A 14223-nucleotide genomic window follows, 5' to 3' on the forward strand; every position below is an offset into this window, starting at 1 on the left:
GAGTTCTCAAAGTTTTGCAACAAATGGAAAGGCCATGGTGTCTAAAGCTATTTGGGGATGCCCATGAAGTCTGGAAGGCTGATTAGGAGATAATTCATCCTTTGTTGTTTTTCAATTTAGGGCTTTCTTTCGCAAGATCAGAATCAGAACTTGGCCCAGAGCACTGACATCAGAATGTCTTCAAATGTTCTCACTCCCTGGCTTAAGGATCTATGAGATCAGGGACACAGAACTAGAGGCCTTTAGATAATGAGCCACCTGTTGTCAGAACAAGTAATCTCTATTTATTTATTATGTGAAAAATTGCTTTAGCACATGCTGTGGTCTGACTGTGTGTGTCCTCCTAAAATTTATATGTTGAAACCTGACCGCCAAGTTGATGGTATTAAGATGTGGGGTCTTTGGGAGGTCATTAGGTCATGAGGGCTCTGACCTCATGAATGGGATTAGTGCCCTTACAAAAGAGGCCTGAGGGAACTTGTTCATCCCTCCTGCCATGTGAGAACACATAGAAGGGACTATCTAAGAGAAACAGTTTGTTACCAGACACTGAATCTGCTGGTGCCTTGTCCTTGGACTACCCAGCCTCCAGAATGGTGAGCAATAAATCTTTGTGTATCAATTGCCCAGTCTAGGATATTTTGTTATAGCAACCCCAACAGACTAAGATACCACACAAATTATCCTGCAACTTTATTTGGACTCTGAGTGACTCAATGCATAGTTGAAATAATTGCCTTGTTGTTTAGTACATAATAACAATAATAATAGCTAATATTTACTGAGTGTTGATTATGTGTCAAGGCTCCATTCTAGACATTTTCCATTGACTAACATATTTAATATTTACAACCACCCTATGAGGTGGCTGCAGTTACTATCCCATCTGTCGGATGAGGAAATAGGCCCAGAGAGGTTGAACCATTTGCCCCTAAATCACACAACTCATAAATATATTCAACTGGGCATTACAGGGAACTCCTTCCTGCCTGTTCTCTTTTTGGAGCTCCTATTATTTGGATACTGAGGCTCCTAGACTTATCTTCTCTCTCAAAATCTTTATTATTATGGGTTCATGCTCCATTTTCTGTCTCTTTTACATGATTTCAAAAAGTAGTGGTAAATACATGTGTGCGATTCTCTTTATTTAACTGGAATCCTCCGTTCTCTTTTCAGATTATCTTTCTTGCAGATAAAGAAAGATTATCTTTCTTGCAGGGTGAGACAGAACCCAGACAGCCTACTCCAGAGCCCGTGAACCTGATCACTGATAGTTGCTACTATTTGTTGAATGCCAGCTATGTGTCAGGGGGCTTTACATTTGTTTTTAATTCTGTAAGTCTGTTTCTTATGGCAACACTGTAAGGTAGGTCTCATTTTTCACATTTTTGCAGATAAGGACACTTACTGATAGTCCAAGAAGTCCTGAAATCAGGGTATGAATCCTGTCTGTCTGTCTCAAAGGCCTCTGCTTCATCCACTGTCCATAGCATCCTCTACGATCTTCCTTTCCACTGATCCTCCTTCCACTATCTTACCTGAGTCTTGCTTTATTTTGTTTTTGTTGGTCAAAAAAAGAAAAAAGAAAAAGCAACAATGAAATAAAAATAAAAAGAGCCAGCAACAACAAGTGCTGACAGAGCATTCATCAGAAGTTTCTATGTTCCTTCCTGAGAATTATAATCATTCACATTCATGTGCCACTACACATCTTTCCAATAGTGTTCATTCACACACCCTCATTTATTCATCACACTCTGAGCTATAAAAGGTGGATATTATGGCCCCTCATTTCTGAAATGTGTAAACCTTACAACAGAGTAGGTGAATAACATGCCCCGTGGGCTTGCACCTGGTCCTGCTCTACTTTCATTTACTTGTCTTTGTTTCTTCTACTTTGTGTAAACATCCTGAAGAAAAGTGTGATTGGTGGGAGAATCAGACCAACATAAGAAAATCTGGCATTCATCTCAGAGACATCATTTGGGTTTCTACAGTAGCTTCTTTACCTGCAAGAAAGATAATCTGAAAAGAGAACGGAGGATTCCAGTTAAATACAGAGAACTGCACACATGTATTTACCACTACTTTTTGAAATCATGTAAAAGAGACAGAAAATGGAGCATGAACCCATAATAATAAAGATTTTGAGAGAGAAGATCAGTCTAGGAGCTTCGGTATCCAAATAATAGGAGCTCCAAAAAGAGAACAGGCAGGAAGGCGTTCCTTGGAATGCCCAGCTGAATATATTTAAAAAGATCCACCTGAAGAGACATTGTTATGAAATTTCAGAACACTAGAAATAAAGAGAAGATCCGAAAAACATCCAGAGAGAGAGAGAGAGAGAGAGAGAAAAGACACCCACGTGACATAAAAGGACTGGGAAGCAGGATGGCATAGCACTTGGAACAAAGCCTTAAAAAGTCTAGGAAAAAACATATATTCTTAAAGTCTACGGGAAATTATTTCCAATCTAGAATTCTAAACTCATCTAAACTATCAATCAAGTATGAGTCAAGATGTTTTCAGATATACACTTCAAAAATTGTTACCACCAAAGAGCCCTTTCTCAGGAAGATACTGGAGAATGTGCCTTAAACAAAGCAAGAAAATAATCCAGGAGAGAAGACATAAGATGGGAACAAGGAAGTAGAAGACCCAACACATGCAAAGAGGGAAGGGAAGGCCTGGGGTGGAGGTGATAGGACTGCTCAGAAAGAAGTTGTACTTCAGAACCAGGGAGCAACCAGCCTAGATTGGAACTACAGGAAAAAGCATGCCTCTAAAACAAAGATAACATTGATAGACAAAAATATGTTTGAAGCAATATACACTTGAATGAAAAGCTCAGGGATAAATTAGAGACATATACAGCTGAGCAGATAGAATAATAATTCAGTGACTTTTTAAAAGAAATTTAAAGGCCATGTAATTATAATATGCTATATGATTCAGCTTTGAATAATATTAACATGGTCATAACAATATAAGCATTGAGGAAACACAATTATGACATAATTATATTGCAAGAACCAGTGGAGGGAAGTGGGAGTGGTTTGGGCATAAGTATACAAGGGAGGCAAAATCCTCATTTTATCATATTTAAAATAAGGAAATAATGAATTAGCAGCACAATATTGGTGCTGTCTCAATATGAAAATAAATCCCGCGAGTAACAGTAAAAAGAGTTGAAAATAGTCTCTAGGGAGTGAGAATCAGAGTGAGAAGGAAGATGGTTCAGGAGTTCTTCAAAGAACTATACCTAGCATTCTTACCTTTGACCTTGGTAGGAACATCCCAATTTTACTGAGAACAGGAGTATGCCCAGATTAAAAGCCCAGCTTCTCAGTCACTCTTGCAGCTGGATGTGGCAATGTGACATCATTCTGGCCAGTGAGATGTGAGCAGAAGTTATAGGATACATATGTTTCTTTGTCCTTCCTTTTTTTCTTCCTGCTTCCTGCAATGCAAACATGAGTGGCTGGAGCTTATTGTGACTAAGGACAGACAAGCAGGAAGGTAGAAAGAAGGAGACTTTTATCCCATCACCCTAAAAATGGGAGAGTGAAACGTGAGGAATAAGATGGTCATAATAAGTCTGCTTCTGATCCAGAAAATTCATGTTTGCTCTCAGGACAAAATAAGTAGCTATATATACTAAAAAACTTTAAATCATACTATACACACCCACCCTCCCATCCTGGGTAACTCCATCACTACTGTGGTCTTGAGCGCCACTTATCTCCCGATGACCCCCAAATTTATATTTGCAGTCCAGACTTCTTGATTTTCAGACTGGTATTTTCCACTATCCCTGCGCACATCTGCTTAAATGTCTCACTGACACTTCACACTCGATGCGCCCCAAATTACGCTAGTATCCTCCCTCACACTCCTGCTTATTTTTCTACGGAGGCATCATCTCCACTCAGTCACCCATGCTAGAAACCCTGTGATCACCAAACACATGTGACAGTGCAGGCAAGTAATCAGATATGATTTCAATGTTTGTAGCTGGAAGGACTGAAAGAGTGAGATTGTCACGAACAGAAGAAAAATCAGCCCAAGGCAGGAACATTACGTTCGGGAGGGAAGATGCTGCGATTGTGGACGTGTCAGTTTCCAGGTGCTGGCAGGGCATCCAGGTGGAGATTTCTAGCAGTCAGTTGGAAATGCCACTGTACATGACAGATCGCTGGTCTTGGTTACAGGAATGAAAGCTCGAGAGCTTTTCTGAAAAGTTTAAACTGTGGTTTGACAGGAATCACACTGTTTCTAAGAGTGAAAACACTTAGAAGCACTCGGCTGTGGAGGACAGACCATAGGGAGGAAGAGAAAGAGGCCCACTGAGAGGACGGAGGAGTGGCATTTGGAGCCTGTTTTCCTGGCCAGTTAAGAGACAGAAGCACAAGGCACTACTAGAGGGTTCTTGGATAGATGAATTCTTTCTTCTTCGTTGCCTGGCAAAATCTCTTCCTTCTGTTTTCTGTTCCTTCTTTTGCTCCTTAGTTTTTCTTTTCTCTTCCATGGAGGAAGGCAGTGTGAAGGACAAGGGCCTGGCTGTAGGCTTTTCACTCCACTACATTAGGAAGGCAGACAGCAAGTGGCAGGCTAGCAGGAAAGATCTCCAGGCCCTGTCTGCCCTTTTATGATTTGTGCACTAATGCCATGAAGTCGACAGCCTGCCTGGGAGGGGCTGAAGGGCTGTGTGTTCTGCATGTCTGGAATTTATTCCTTTGGCTCTGTAAGATGTGACACTGCATAATGGCCCTGAAGAAGTCGTTTTGATTCTGTGTCTGTCTTGGCAAAAGTTCCAGAAAGACACATGGACGTAATCTTCCGGACATTTGTGGAAGAGCCTTCCCTTGGGGACTGTCCTTGCAGCTTTGCTCTCACTCCCAGGCCCGTGGCTCTCACCTTTGCTTCGTCCTGTTTTTACTTAGCAGATAAAGGGCTAAATGGTTTTCAACCGAATGAACTAAAAATATTAATGTAAGAGGAAGTCATCATTATGACACATATCAATTTCTCACCTCTCAGGCAATGCACGGAAACAGGTCTCTGGATATTAACCTAGCTAGGATTAGAGAAAAATACATCTGGATAGCTTTAGATACACGCTGGGAAAACACGAGTTTTCACCCTGCTAGGATACAGCATCTTCATCTATAAATTGACAGACAGGTGACACTTAAAAAAAAAAAAAACTTCGTAGGAACAATGACTTGCTTATGTATTATCCTGTAACAAGCTGCTCTGCATTTGTGACCCTAAATTTCAGATGTATTTGAATATTTGAGGAATTATTCATTTCTAATTGGAACAGATTTCAATCTATACACATTTTTATTTTAAAAAACTTGAGATAACACAATAAACCCAGCTAAGTTTCCCCTAAGTTTCTGTGTATGAGGTGGGAAGTAATCATTTGTTAAATTTCAGCTTCATCTAAAGCCTTCATTTTACCCTGATCCTTGTTTCTTTCCTTGAAGAGTCTAATAGGGTGATAGGAAAAAAATCACAAAATGCCAAAGCCGTGATCCTATTCCATGGAAATTCACTGTGCCGTGCCCTTGAAGTCGCCCTGGAAAACTAGCTCCCTGAAGAATGCCAGTCAAGAGGTTTGCCCAGGGCCAATCTTTCCTCATTTGCCAGTGTTTTGTAAATCCTCTTTGAGAAAAATCCATGGGAGTTGTGCTTTTGGGAAAAGGAGAAAGAGACCAAAACTGTCCAGATGGAGGTTCCCTGGGGTATGAGGTCTTCTTTGCCTAGACCTCAAGTGCTTTTCCCCTAAGGAAGCCCTCAGAATCATCTTGCAGTTCGAATGCTGAAAAAATTGCTTTGGCTGATGATCAGCCTTAGAGGGACAGGTTGTTTTGTTTTGTTTTGTTCTGATCTCAGTGATCATGACACTATCAAGGTCTAAGCAAATTACTCTCTGTAAACCTTGGCTGAGAAAGATGAGTAATCAAGCACTTTTCTGCATTTTTACACATGTATGGTTATGGATTAAGTCTGGCTTACAGAATCTGGTTATAGACTCAGACAATTATAGGAATGGAAAATGCTCAAGAGGTCACCTGTTCTGGCCTCCAGAGCCTCAAAGCTAGTAGGCAGTAAGTTGCAGGTCAGCAGGAAGACTAGCAAGCTGTCAGTATGTTGGGTGATATTTAGGGCATGTACCAAATCCCCCTGCACATATCTTAGGTAGGATGAAAGGATGTGTGTTCAGCACATTAACAGCTTTCTTCACACAGCTGGAAACAAGATTGCTAATTGATCCTTAGTCTTACCCAATTGTGACCTTTTTTATTCCGCTTAGTTCCTGTACAAATAATCAAATAAACCAGAAAAGAACTCTGATTGGTCTTACCTGCGTTAGATATTCCCTTCCCCCAGAACCCAATAAACCATGGCTGGGTGGTGGTGGGGCAGCACAGTAGGGCACACAGCCTGTGCAGTTGCACAGGAACCTGTGCTTAGGAGGGTCTCATGTTTGGCTTAATGTGCTGTAGCCATCTAGAAATTCTTAATGATTTTTGAACATGTGATTTAAATTGGCATTGAACTCCAAAAATTAAGTAGCCATCCCTGGCATGGAGTATTAGCTTAATCTGGCAATCCCTAGCATGGCCATGTGGATGGGGATTGGTGGGAATAAGAAAGTAGTTCCCAGGAGCAGTGGGTAAATGGTGGCCAGTACAGCTAGCATGGTTCTAAGTACTGAAAGGACACCGAAACACAAAAGGTATGATTCTTGTCCTCAAAAAAATCTCACAGTATAAGAGGACAAATTTTCTTTATGAAAGATTGTTTCTCCAATCCCCACATATCCAAATGAATATATTCATCTCGAGTATGAATGGGAACCTCCAACTGTGGTAAGAAAGTAATAAATAGGAAAAAATATATATAGGGAGAATGTCCATCTTTGCTTTAAACATCACAAAGACTAGTTTTATAAAGTATAAGCTAGTCTATGATTACAGATAGAACTAAGTATCTCTGGTACAGCAAGAGTGACACCATTCTAGTACCAGGACGTACTTGTATGAACTGTTACAAATATTCTTTTTACCAAGGTCCATAAAGAATAGGATAATGTAAGCCTTGGAACAGTGTCTGTAGCCTTGTAAGGACTCAATGAATAGATAGAATATAAATAGGAGAAGGAAGATGAGTGAAAAAGAAACAGAAGAAATGGTAGGGAAGGAAGGAGAAAAAGGAAGGAGAAAAGTGGACCATGTAAGTTTGTCAAGGTACAGGCAGGTTGTCCAGGAAGATGGTGGGTAGAAACTATAAAATAAAAGGTAAGCCATATTTAGAGTAATAAATTTTATGAAATGTTAATTGGGTTTACTCTCAGAACTCCCCTTTTCATTGTTATGTTTAATACCAAACACTAAAAAATTAATCAGAAAATTCCATCTGGCCAAGAATTTCAATTTATGAAATTTCTTTTGCTTCAGAAGATTAAAAGCAATCCTCAGAGTGAATTGAGTATTTTCAAGACGGCCCCAAACAGCCCCGAACAAAGACTCTAGAGTATCATTTTCTTTTATATTGAAACATCTTTGAGTCACTGGCGATCTATAAATAAACTTACATTTTATAGAAATCCCTCTACAAAATTAGTACCATGCTGGAAGTCAACACACAAGACTATTTTTAAATGTGTTTTGATTTAAAAAAAAATTAATTATAGGCCCTAAACAGCACAGGAGTTATAACTTGGCTTACTACAAGTTTTATGATGCTTAACAACTATTTAAAACAATTTTTCTACATCCATGCTTTATTTTAAGCACAATTTAAGTACAAGTAAAATCTTTAATATTAATTGAAGATTTTGTTGATTATGGCTGCCTTGTGCTATAGTGGGGAAAATGAAATCAATAACATTCTAAAATCAGTAATCAATTTTGTTTGTCTTAAAATATATATATATTATATGTTATATAATATATATATTCGTTGCTCCTATTTTTAGATTTCTTGGGTTTCCCTAGTTGTAATTTAAGAAGTTATCTCACATCAGAAGGAATCTTGGAAACAAAAGCCTCCCCTTAAAAGCATATACAAGAGAAAAGTAAGAGAAATTTGGGGGCAATGTTTTCTTGACAGAAAGGTATGAGCCATAGTAAGTCTATAAAATAGTAACATTATGAATACTGAAAACTTTGGACTGAGGCATATTTGTTCAGTTGAATTTGTTAGTTGATTTATATCAAGGGATAACAGAGAAGAGTTCTTGACATAGATCAGACTTCTGTGAAACCACATGCTTGAGAAGAATTATGGTCTTTACCTTATTTAAAAAGGCATAGATAGTATAATACAGAAGTTGTAGCATTTGAAAACTTTAGGCCTCAGAAAGTAAATGTTAACTGCTGTTTCAAGAGTATATGGTTTAGAAGTACAGGAAGCGAGGAAGTGATTCAAAGAAATTTATTTCTACCTACATTTTAACTGACAAGGATTAAATGCCTAGGTCCTATCAGGTTTTTGCTCTAGACAAAAACAATCTTTGGCTGCTTTTCTCCTAAGAATTCCTTTGGAGAGGAGCAGACACTAGCTGTAGTAACCAGAGACAAAACAAGACCTCAGATTCATGACTCTTAAAATAGAAACTAATTGCTTTTCCATAATTTGGCCTGTCTTGCCACATTATATTTCAGACAGAGTGAAAATTACCACTTACAAGCTTGCTGTTTCTTGACAATTGAAAATGAATAACAGCATTTTTTTTTTTAAAGAAGAAAGAGTAAACATAACATTTGATTCAATGGTGCCATAGAAATCCAACCCAAAACACATACTCAATTTTATTTTTCAACTTCATGGATGACTTCTATTAACCAAAACAATGAGAAACATAGTTCCTTTGATCCACTGCACAATGGAACCAACGCAAAAAGGTATTATCACTTTGAAATAAGTGATACCTTAGATCTCTGTTAGGTGAAGAGAACACGAGGGCATAAGGATAAGCCTGTTAGAAGTTTCTAGAAAGAGATAATAAACAATGTAGGTCAATAGCAAAATACTCTTTGTCTTCCTTGGGGAAGTGAGCTACTGTTCTAATAAGGAGAATTGCTATAAGAGGGATGGTTACTCAGCAGCTAATGTCCTCTGGTCATAGATTCCAAGAGGCCTCAGGCACCTAAAGGCTTCAGGCACTAAACTAGTGGCTGGCCTAGAGAAATAAGCAAGGCAAATATTTTCTTTCCTAAACTGAAGATTCTTCACTTTGACATTTACTAAGGACACTAAACTCTGAGAGATTGTGAAATGTCAAACTGACCCTCATAAACTATGAGAACATTTCATGAGATTGTGTGAGTTTCAGTGTGGTAAGTAGAAGATAATGTATTTATTTAATAAATCTATATAAAATGTTAAAAATCATGGGCCCTGAATCACTGCAAAATGTTTCCCAAAGATACCATACCAATCAATATACTATGGCAGCCGAAATAAAGATAAGAGCTTTAGCGAATGAACACAGAGTATTAGGCTAGATGGGCTCTCGTTTGCTAGAGTGGCATTTTATATATTCTTACTTTCTTTTGCCTTTTGAAAAACACGGTATCCAGTCCCATTCTTAACGCCATTTATTTTCATTTTTACTGTATGTGAGGGGGTGAAAAATGCCTCTTAGTGGCCAAGCTGGTCTAAGTGTGGAATCCACATCAACTTGAAATCACTGTTGGGCCAAGTCATCAAATCTCATTGTTGAGTTAGAATCTAAAGTCAGACTCCAAGAAGACATGAATAATGTCTGCAAAGGTCTTTCCCTCTCTAATTGGTATTCATGAATCCCTGGGAATTTTTTCCTGGCGCGCTCTCTCTCTCTCTTTCTCTCTGTCTTTTTCACTTTTATCTCAGTGGTTGTTTCATTTGATTGCTGCTTGATTTTAATTCGATCAGGCACCTCTTCATGGAGCACTAAATTTCCTCTTCAATGGCTATACATTAAACTGTGGTGAGCCCTGAAAGCTCTGCCACCAACAAGATTTCAGTCTTTACTGCTTTGTACAGCCCATTCATTCTTGGTTCAAGGACAGCCTAGATACAGAGATACCAATTCAGATACACACAGATAATGACTCTGATTACCCAGCAGGATGTGTAAGATAGTCCTTTCTGTTCTCTTCCATACCACCCTAGTGGACTCTGATACATTTTCCTCCAATTACCAAGTAAGAGTTCATTCACTGAGAGAAAGTTCTCATCAAAGTCTATGTGTCATAGTGATGTAGCTCTTTAACACCATACTTTTCTCCTCAACATCTTCAGCCTTAAAATCAGGAGGCTTAAAAAAATCATTAGGGTCTGGGAGCAGTGGCTCACGCCTGTAATCCTAGCACTCTGGGAGGCCGAGGCGGGCGGATTGCTCGAGGTCAGGAGTTCAAAACCAGCCTGAGCAAGAGCGAGACCCCGTCTCTACTATAAATAGAAAGAAATTAATTGGCCGACTAATATATAGAGAAAAAATTAGCCGTGCAGGGTGGCACATGCCTGTAGTCCCAGCTACTTGGGAGGCTGAGGCAGAAGGATCACTTGAGCCCAGGAGTTTGAGGTTGCTGTGAGCTAGGCTGACACCACGGCACTCACTCTAGCCTGGGCAACAAAGCAAGACTCTGTCTCAAAAAAAACCCAAAAATCATCAGGCTTAAAATCATGTTTTTATTTGACATATAAAAACATAATCTGTTTTGCAACCTAAAAGCTCCTGATTATTATTGGTGCATTATACTGAATCAAGATACTGCTTAGAAGTGTGTGTGTGTGTGTGTGTGTGTGTGTGTGTGTGTGTGTGTGAGCTCTGTAACTTGGAAGGCTAAATACCCAATCTCAAAGCACAAAAGCAAGAACTTCTTAGTGCATAGTGGGGATCTGACCACATGCAAAACAGAGTTTACAAGAACACAGAGTTTAACCTGTTTTACCATCCATTACTTACAATTCAGGAGTATCTTCTTTCAGGCAAGTGGTGAATCAAAGAGATGTGTGGAGGTGGAGCTTCTTTCTTATACATAATTTCTATTGGCTCCCAGGGATTAGCCAGATTTCTAGAACAGAACATGCCTGGGGAAACTGCAAACCATACCCTGAGACCAGATAAAAGAGGGAAGACTGTGGAGAGATTACAGTTTATGGGCCAGGCCTAATAGCAGCAATGTGCTGGCTTCATCGTCCCCACATGGCACTTCATCTCTACAAAGACATTGGACAGGGTGCTCTATTTCCTTGCATTGGAAAGCAAAAAGGAGTTATAGATTTGTTTAGCTCAAAGCAATCTTCTAGAGAAAGCAATCGTTCCCTCCACATCAGTATTTTATCAGAATCAAGACTTTACTGGTAAAATAAAAGGAAATGAATCCTGTTCTCCCAATTGCTCAGTGTACATGTATTCCCAGTCTTTCTTTTCCCCCTAATGATACCTAACTGGATCTTAAAATGTGGTTTTTCTAAGAAGTAACTTGTGTTTTCAGAATGCTTTTTCAAAAATGGGACCTCCTCTAGTTCCAACGTTCTTCCTACATGAAAATAATGTTGTCAATTTTTGTCATACGTACATCACCTTAAGTGGGTTTTTTGTTGTTGTTTTTTTTTTTTAGAGAATTTATACTGATCTAACCACCTTCCCTCTGTACCCACATGGCATAAAATTTCAAAATAGCAGGCTGAGTTCTATAGCCACAGAACAGATAGAAACCCACAGCCAACAAAGAGGTCAAACTCATAACTGTGCTAAGAAATACTAAGATAACCATCCACATCCAGTTCTGTTAGACTACAGGGGGTATTTTTACTAGCCTGCCAATTGTTTTTAAAGCATTGCCTTTGTTTCCACAGGACAAAAAGTTAATTAAAGAATAAGTTAGTTGACACAATTTTAAGAATCAAAAATGTATACAGATAGATTTTGAGATATATTGCCATGATAGTGGAAACTATATCCTTTTAATTTTACTTGAAATTTTAATGTTTCTATTAGAATTGTTTACTTCATTTTAAAAAATGGAAACTTAGAACCACTTGTATTATTCCTCACATTGTGCCCACATTATAAATTCTATAAATCCTATAAACACCATGTTTTCATATTATTTCCCCCATCACAAACTAGTGAAAGGTAATGATTACAATTAAACACAACTTGGATTTGAGGAAACAAAATATTTTTGTGTTCAGAAATCATTCTGTTTTTATACCATGTTACCACCCAACCAAGTTTATTGCCTGCCATTCAGGAGGAAGCCAATATGCTGAGACAGCAGGGGTTATAGCAGAGAAAGAGTTTAATATTGTAGGCGCCATGCAATGAGATGGGAGAAATTTCTCAAATCCATCTCCTCAAGAATTTGGGGGCCAAGGTGTTAAAAGGTAGCTTGGTGGGCAAAGGGTTAGGGAATTGGGTCTGCTGATTGGCTGTGGATGAACTCATAGGGTCAGGAAGCAGAAATAATCTTCTTGCGTTGAGTCAGTTCCCAGGTCAGAAGACCAGTTAAGTTGGTTCCTCAGTAAGGGCCACTGGTCTGGTTGGGTCAGCTGGTCCACCAGAATGCAGAGACTGGAAGATATCTCAAAGACCAGTCTTACGTTTCACATGGGTGATGATATCTATGGGAGCAATGAAGAAAGCTAAGAATCTTTCTGACCATCAGTTATGTGACTCCTGAGGAGTAAGCAATTATAGGAAAGCAAGCTAGGGAATAATGGCTGGCTTTATATATACATTTTTTATTATTTTTTTTAACTATACCTATATCTTTGCAGAGTTCAGGCCCCTACTACAGTTCCCACCTTATGGCCCTCTATTAATATTACAAAGGGTGGTTTCAGATACCTGGGAATTTTGAGTCAAATATAGAGATGAGTCAGTTCATTCCAACTCTCACATTCAAAGGCCTATTGAAGAATACTAAAGAAAACCAAGTGTCATTTTGCACATACTTTCTAACAATTGCCACTTATAAGTAAAAACTCAAAATTCTGCTCCTGCTTACATGTCTTTTAAAAACCTTGTTCTAAATCTATTTGTACTATGTCAATTATGTGGATAAAATAATAGCTCTCCCTAAGATGATGGGAGATTAGAGATTCTCCCTAAGATGATGTTGTTTTTTCTAGAAACTGTCCTGCTACCTGTGAGCTTCTTGAAAATGAAAATCTCTGTGTCTTCCAGATGACAGCCACCTTGTCAGTGGAACCAAAATAGCTCTCTCAGCTAGAGAGCTGTCTGTCAGTAAGAGTTCTGACAGATATCATATTTGGCATGCAGGAAGAAGGCAAGAAATGGTCCCACAGAGTGAGTTTTGCTGGGAGCACCTGACTAGCTAAGGAGCAAGGCAGGAAGAGTGCTTGGAAAATAGTGCCCTCCTAGACAACAGACCAAGCACAAGGAAACCAACAGGAATTTCTGGAAATGACAGATAGTCTGAGGGGAGAGGGGATCCAGAGAGATGGTTGACAAGTCCCTATTTTCACCATTAGCTCTTGTGGTTTTTTGAAAGGGCAATGATTCAACGCAAGATGTACCAGACTGGAAAGTTTCCATTTGTGACAGGAAGCAAATATACTTACATGCAAAGGATTTTTATCTCCCTCTAGTGGTGGGGTGAGGGCCTTTGATGGGATAGCCTCTCACTGCATAATATATTTCATAAACAAAGATGAATTTCCATTATAGTGCATTTTGCCCATAAAATTAGGATTTCCACTAGGTGTGCTGCTCTCCCTTATCCAACCCTACACTTGAGAGAGTGAATTGCTTAAGTATTGTATGTCTCACCACTAATAAGTGGTAAGAGAGCAAGAGTCTCCCTCTTTTTGGCTAGAGATTCAAGATTCCTCTTTCCTCCATAGTCCTAACAAAGATGAAACCATGCTTTGCTCAGAGGCAACTCTTCAGACCTCTAGTCTGGGCCAGAAAAACCTGAGGAGCTAAATGAGAAAGAGAAAGCAAGCTTATCAAGAGTGAAGGTGGAAAATATGGAAACTCTAAGGAGAAACACTAGTAAAGGATCTAAAGAGTGAACCAAACCTGATTGATATAAAGGGCAATAATTAGAGATAGATTTTGGAGCAAGTCTCCACCTCTACCTTCCATCACTGTCATTTCTGTCATTTTCATTCTTGGTTGTGTGAAAACACTTCTGGTGTAGCAGTTTGGATCAGCAATAGTGGGTAAAAAAGTAGAGAAGATAGACCAAG

Source organism: Microcebus murinus, chromosome 15 (assembly GCF_040939455.1).
Source record: "Microcebus murinus isolate Inina chromosome 15, M.murinus_Inina_mat1.0, whole genome shotgun sequence".
Lineage (NCBI taxonomy): Eukaryota > Metazoa > Chordata > Mammalia > Primates > Cheirogaleidae > Microcebus > Microcebus murinus.